Below are 7902 nucleotides of genomic sequence, written 5' to 3'. Positions count from 1 at the left end.
CACACACACACACACACACACACACACACACACACACACACACACACCCCTTAATCAAAACTAACTTCAGCTTCCCCCATCCTGACCAAAAAAGCATTTGGGGAACAGTCGGTGAAATGAATCCCATCTATCCGTCTGTGTGTGGAGAGAGCAAAATAACAACATTCCAAGTAGGAATCTCTCCTGTAGCCCAGTCTTCACAGGTCTGTTCCCCATCCCCTTCACCACCTCCCCCCACAATATCTCTCATTGTGGTGATTAATTCCTTATAGGGAGAGGTAGAGGGATTAGACTTACTTTGTGTGGTTTTAGAAGACAAGGCCAGAAGCAATTATAATAATGGGTAATATTTTATATAACATTTTTATAGAACTTTCGAGTTTGCAAAACACATTATAGATGTTATCTCTCTTGAGCCTCACAACAAGCTGAGGTATATTCTATTGTTATTCCCATTTTACAGATGAGGAAACTGAGGCAAACAGGGTTAAGTGACCTGCCCAGAGTCCCACAGCTAGTAAGTGTCTGAGGCCAGATTTGAACTCAGGAAGATGAATCTTCCTGACTCCAGACCCAGCACTCTATCCACTGGGCCACTTAACTAGCTAGCATCATTATCGATATCATCATCATACCTGGGCTCTGGTTAGTGTTTTTGCTCTCTTTGCCTCAGTTTTCCTTCTGTGCTGTAATGCTGTAATAAACACTTATCTTTCACTTAGCATGTTGAATTAGAATCAGGATTAGAGGCATCAAACACATGACCTGGTCATTCTGCATGTGGCCCTGAATAATACTTCTGAATGCAGCTTAAATTAGATTAAATGTAGTTGGAAAATAGTTAACAAAAAATAGAACTTAGGTAATGTTCATATATGATCTTCTAAGTCAACATGCACCTGCAGGGACCCTACTGCTCTCTGAGTTTGACATCACAAGATTACCACTGTGACTCCTTTACCTTTGGTGGCCTATGATATTCCTTTTGGTGCAGCTACCCTAAGTGGGTTCTTTTCCTCACAGACCCTTTCTGTGAATTTTCTCTCAATTTAGTTCAACAAACATTAAGCACCCACAATAGACAAGATTTTAGTCTAGGAAATGGGGATGCAAAGAGAAAAATAAAAGTCTCTTCCCTCTAGGAGGTTAGTAGGTGGGAACAACATGTAAAAATATAAGTAAATAACAGTACAATATAAGGGAGAGAACAGTAGGGGAGGGAGAGGAGGTTCAGGGAGGTCTTCAGGGAGGGATTTGTCTCTGGATTGAACCTTGAAGGAAGGGAAGAATTCTGAGAGATGGTGAGGAGGCTCTTAGAGCATCCTAGGAGTGAGGGCCAGCTCTTGAAAAGGCCCCAAGACAGGCTAGGGAATATTTCTTTCAGGGAATGGCTAGAAGGCCAGTTTGGCAATAATGCAATTTGTGAAGAGGAGTCATGTAAAAAGAGACTGGAAAGGAAGGCTGCAGCTGGATTGTGGAGAGCCAGGCTAAAGAGTTTGCAATCTTTCCTACAGTCAATAGGGAGCCACTGATGGTTTCTGAGCACTAGAGAGGAATGGTTTTTGGCATCCTTCAAGGCTCAGCTCATGCATTATCTCCTCTGGGGAAAATTTCCCATTTTTCTTGGCCCTCCCCCATGCTCATATGTGACCATGTTTACCTGTGGTACACCTTGTTGGAATGTATATACCTTCACGACACAGCACCTGGCACAGTCCCCCCGTCCATAAATTGCGCTTAATAATTGTTCATAGTATTCAATTGACTACTGTTGGAAGGATTAAGTGAAGAGACCAGAAACTCAATGAAAAAGGCACTATTGAGACCAGTGATAATGGCGGCCTGAACTAAGGTGGTGGTGATACAAAGAGGGAAACATTGAAGATGTTGTCGAGATAGAACTGACAAGATTTGGCCAGTGGATGTGAAGAAAGATAGAACAGTCAAAGGCGGTGTGCCTGGGGGATGATGGTGCCCTCAGTAGAACTGGATGTTGGACTTCCCTTGGCTCCAGTCACAGCTCTTTCCCTCATGGATTGGGAGTTCCAGCACCCAGACTCACCTCCCATAGGGTCCAGGAGTCCGTCTCTTCCTAGGACAAAACTCTTTCCCAGGCTGTGCTCCTGAAGCTCCCGGGGAAACAAACTTATCCCATCTGTCCCTCCTTCCTCCCTCCCCTACACCTGCCTAACCTAGCTCCACTCTTCCCTCATCAAAAAATCCTCTGGATGAAAACACCCCTCTTTCTACAAACAGGAAGAAATTCACAGGGCCTTTTAAAAATAGGATTTGTAGTACGTACCATCAGAGCTGGAAAGGGGAAGAGAGAGACACACAGACACAGACTGATGTGGGGGAGAGACAGACAGACACAGAGAGAGAGAGAGAGAGAGAGAGAGAGAGAGAGAGAGAGAGAGAGAGAGAGAGAGAGAGAGAGAGAGAGAGAGAGAGAGAGAGAGAGAGAGAGAGAGAGAGAGAAAGAGACAGACAGAGAGACAGAGACAGGCAGAGAGAGAGAGACAGATGGAGAGACAGAGACAGAAACAGAGAGACAGACAGAGACAGAGACAGGGATAGAGACAGAGAGATCATAACAGTCCAACCATAACTGAGGAGGAAAGGGAGACTGAGAGAAACTAGGAGACATGCGCAAGGTAACCAAACTAATGAGAAAACTGATTTCTGGTCTTGGAGTGCAGGTAGTAAGCACTCTTTCCATAGTACCCTGAATCCTCTTATAACACCTGAATTTGAATTCTAACTTTGCTACCTGATACCTCTCAGACCTTTGATCAATCATAGCCTTCCTCTGGGCCTGTGTTCTCCTATTTAAAATGAAGGAGATCACCTTAAATAATCTCTAAGGTTCCTTCCAGGTCAAGATTCTATGACCTACTCTAACTTGAGTCCCTACTCTGCCCCAGTGTTCCTCCAGTGACTCTGCCTCTCTATAGCCCATCACCCTCACTCCTTTTACAGAAAGCTCCCTCAGATGCATGGGAGAATCATGTGGGTGCAAGGCTCTTTCCTGTTTACAAAGAAGCTCCCCAGCCATTATCTTGTTTGATCCTCAAAACATCTCTGTGACGGAAGTGAGGAAATTGCATTGCAAACTGATGCACTTGATAAATCTGAGTTTTTGGTATTGTTTCTGATGATAATGTTGTTTGTGGCAGAGGAATCCTATGAAGAACTTGACAAGACCCCCAAAGACTCTGATACTCATTTGGGGCAAATGTGGAAAAAAATGAGGATGGTGAGAGAAATATGTGGGGAAATGTGGATCACGACAGACAAAATGAGATCAGCCAAAGACCTGTAGAGTATACAGATGCCTCATGTCTCTATATAATGAATATTTTGAGAAAATAATGGGTAGATTCTGGAAATAGTCAGTTATTGTTGCTGCTACTGCTACTGCTGCTATTAGCACCAAGTAACACCACAAAGGATGACATAGACTACATTTTTATGAAAAAAAAAAAAAAGAGAGATTGGGATGGGAGTTACCCCTGAGTCAGCTGTCTGTGTATAGTGAAGCCATTGGACTGACTTATCAACTCTAAGATCAGAATTTGTAAAGCAAAACAAAACAGAAGGGACAATGGAAAAAGGATATGGCAGCATACAACTAATGGGTTATTTAGACAAGTAATTGAAAATCAAAAATGAGAAATGGACAACGGACATGACATTGACACTGACTGTAATAATTTCATTCAGAAGTTAAACCAGTGTAAATGCATTGCTATAACAAGAAGACCAAAAGAGACTCAGAAGTGCCTTAGTCAGAAAACATTTGGTTTATTTCCTGGATGGAAAAAGAGATAGCAGTCAAAGGAAGCTCGAGTAAGAATATAAAGTCATTAGTAAAATTTCATGAAAAAGGATGATGGATGATTATGAACAATATCATCTCAGGAAACAGAAACACTGGAGGGTAAAATAAATTTAAAGAAAGTTTGGCAAGATATCCAACTCTGCAAAGTTGTCCCTGAGGGCCTCTGATGATGAGAATGGAAGGAAGCCAACAAGTAGAAGAAAAATGGAAAAGATTTGCAAAAATTATTTCACTCAACCATTTCTCAGTCAAGGATCATGAAACCACCAAACATGAACCCCGAACATTGTAGTCCTTTAGGTGTTTGTGGAGGAGGCATATGTGGTGTTAAAGAGAATAAAGATGGAAAAAAAACAACTGGATTGGAGCAAATATACATAGGGAGATATGTGCTAGAGTTGTATTTTTAAAGTACTCTACAAACCTTAATAATAATAGTAATGACACATAACATTTATTTAGCATTTGCTATATGCCAGGCACTGTGCTAAGGACTTCACAATTATCTCATTTGATAAAACAGTGTATGAATGCTAGTTAGCTTCACCACCACCACCACCACTACTGTTCTGCTACTCCTCCATAAGCAATACTACTACTACTACTACTACTACTACTACTACTACTACTACTGCAACATCTGGGACAGAGAGTACAGGTGGACAGTGAGCTGGGTCCAACAACGAAAAGGAGAAAAGGCTGGATTGCTTTGGGAAAATTGCAGGATTCTTTTGGAAAATTGCAACCCCCCAAACATTAGTTCTAACACTTTACTGGTCTTGATGCCATACATCAAGACCTAAAATGCCATGACCTCCAAAGAACTAAAGATGAGAATCACGCATTGGGTAATGGGAAGGCACATGGTGGCAGGAGTAAAGTGCAATATATAACCAAGGGGGAACTCTAAAGTAGAACAGGTGAAAAAGATGCCAACAAGGCATCTGCCAGGAAGAGAGGATGGCTGATTGTATGGGAAGAGCAGCATGGGGGCAGCCAGAAGGCTGTACTGATAGCTCCTTAATGTCAGGAGGAATCGAGTAAGGTCCCGTAATGAGTAAGGCACATGGGCTGGACTCCCAGTGGCAAACAGTCAGGAGAACTTAGGTGAGAATTCCACAAGACAAGCAAGCATGAAGGGGCTGTTTTTGGCATCATTGGATGGAACTCCTGAAGTGGCAAGAATATCGCCTCCTTGTGGTAAAGAAATAAAGTTAAGAAAAACAAACCGATGCATTAAGCCTGTCTGACAGGGTATGGCTCATTTTACACTGGGGGTACACCACCTCTCTACTAACAGGAACTGTGGACTTTCCCCTGACAGCCTTATCAAGTTACTACCTGCTGCTGCAATGAATTACCAAATGGAAGAATCATAAGTTGAGAGCTGAAAAGGACCTCAGTGATTATTCTGATCAGTTCATACTGAAAGGAATTCCCACTGTACCATATCTGACAAGTGGGATCTCTATCTCCAAGGAGGGGAAACCCATCACTTTCCAAAGTAGCTCCTTCTACTCAGTGTTAGAAAGCTTTTCCTGGCATCCAGCCAAAATCAGCCCCTCTTCAACCGTCACCCATTGCTTCTGGCTTTGACCATTAGGGACAAAAAACCAAAGTGAATCCATCCTCCAAATGACAGTCTATCTGTCAAACCAACTATACATGCAGGATAAATTGGGAATAATTTACAGTGAGAAGAGACTAGCAGCCAAGGGGTCAGGAAAAACTTCTTATATATAGAAGGTGAGACTAGAGCTGAGGCTTGAAGGAAGCCATAGATGTCAGGAGGCAAAGATGAGGAGGGAGAACATTTCAAGCATGGAGGACAGATAGTGAAAATGCCTACAGTTGGTAGATGGAATGCCTTGCCTGAGGAAAGGCAAGGAAGTCAGTGTCATTGGATCCAAGAGTACATTATCGGGGGGTAAGGTATAAGAAGACTGTATAGGTGAAGGAGTGGGGCATATTATGGAGGGCTTTGCATGCCTGGAGGTGATAGGTAACCATTGGAGCTTACTGAATAGGGGGATGACATGGTCAGATCTGAGCCTTAAGGAGATTAATTTGACAGGAGTGGAGGATGCACTAGAGTGGGGAGAGACTTGAGGCAGGGAGATCAACTGGGCAGGCTATTGAAATAATCCAAGTATAAGATGATGAGAACCTGCACCAGGGTGGTGGCAGGTGTCATAGGAAAGATATGAAAGATGTAAAGCTGATAAGATTGGTAATAGATTGAATATGAAGGGTGAGAGAGTGAGGAGTCAAAGATGGCACCTAGGTTGTGAACCTGGGTTTCTGGGAGGATGGTGGTGCCCTTGAAAGTAATGGGGAAATTAGGAAAGTGGAAGGGTTTGGAGACAAATAATATTTGAGCTTAGCTTTGGACATGTTGCGTTGAAGATGTCTATGGGACATCCAGTTTGAGATGTCTGATAATCGGTTGGAGATATGAGTCTGGCAGTTGGGAGACTGGTTAGGGCTGGATAAGTAGATTTAAGAAAAATCTGCATAGAGATGATATTGAATCCATGGGAGCTGGTGGGATCACCAAGTAAAATAGCGTGAAGGGAGAAGCTAAGATGGTCCAGGACACAGCCCTAGAGGACAGCCACCATCAATGGGCATGACCTGGATGAAGATTGAGTAGAGGAGACTGAGGAGTGTCTGATAAGTGGAAGAACTAGGACAGAGGAGATGATCAGGGAGATCTCAAAGGCTGCAGAGGTCAAGAAAGATGAGGATTAAAAAGGCTATTACACTGGGCAAGGAGAAGATCATCGGTATCTCTGAAGAGAGTAGTTTTGACTGAACGACATGACTGGAGGCCAGAGTGTAGAGAGTTCAGAGAGAGGAAAGGAAGTGGAGACAACCATTACAGATGGTGGCCTTAATGAGTCTAGTCATCTAGTTGCACTCCTTTGGACATATCCATCATGCTCCAGAAATTTCTCCATATTTTTTTTTTTTAAGCAATCGGGGTTAAGTAACTTGCTCAAGGTTACACGGCCAGTTATTTCTGGGTGTGGTGCTGAGTGTCTGAGCCCGGGATTCGATCTCCAGGTCTTCTCAACACTGGAGCTGGTGCTCTTACTCGCTGTGCTACCTGGCCGCCCCTCCATATTTGTTTGACCCAACTGGGGCTAAGTGAATTGCCCAGGGTCACACAGCTAGTAAATGTCTGAGTTTGGATTTGAACTGAGGTCCTCTTGACTCCAGAATCTATTGACTATACTACCCAGCTGTCCCAATTTTTTTGCAAAATGTGGAGGGAAGTTGTAAGCTAAAAGGATGGAGGGAAGGGACCCCATGGGAGGCTTAAGGAGGAATGGAAATATTTGGAAGAGTCATTGAGGTGAACGGGATAGAGTTAATTAGGAAGGAATACAAGGATTGCCTTACCACTGTGAGGGCCCAGTTGAGATGATGTAATTTAACTTTGTAGTGATCCAGTCATCATAATTTTGTAATTTTCTCCAGCTTTGTTCAGCAGCATGGGAGCAGGAATGAAGGTAGTGAGTAGTGGGAGTAATTCAAAGCTGAGGCTTGGTAGGTTAATATTGGTGATATGATAAAGGGGCCAGAGATTCAAAAGAAGAGGAAAGTGCAGCATCGATCTGGTGCATTAAGAGATCAAGATGGGGAAGGGAGGAGAGTGCAGTTAGTGCAGGGGTGATGGCCTGAGAAAGAGCTGAAGGGTCAAACTAGGTCATGGTGAAGACAAAGAGTTCAGCATTGGGAAGCAAAGGGAGATGTGGAGTGACAAAAGAGTGTGATCAGAGAAGGGAACGTCAGAGTTCGTGAAAAAGGACATGCGGTACATTTGTGGGTGATGGTGAGATCTAGGGTGTGACCGTGATCTAGGGTGTGACTGAGGTGGGGTGGAGAAGGAGATCATCTGAAATGGGTAAGCTGAGGAGCTGTGATGTCAGGGTAGCAATGTCAACATATCTATATACATATGTATATTTGTGTATATCTTTATCTATCTATCTATATCCATCATCCATCATCTATCTATCTATCTATCTATCTATCTATCTATCTATCTATCTATC

Source organism: Petaurus breviceps, unplaced genomic scaffold (genome assembly GCF_028583685.1).
Source record: "Petaurus breviceps papuanus isolate PSGF00001 unplaced genomic scaffold, PetGlider_PUasm1.0 185, whole genome shotgun sequence".
In the NCBI taxonomy this organism is placed as follows: domain Eukaryota; kingdom Metazoa; phylum Chordata; class Mammalia; order Diprotodontia; family Petauridae; genus Petaurus; species Petaurus breviceps.
This window is presented reverse-complemented; position numbering follows the sequence as displayed.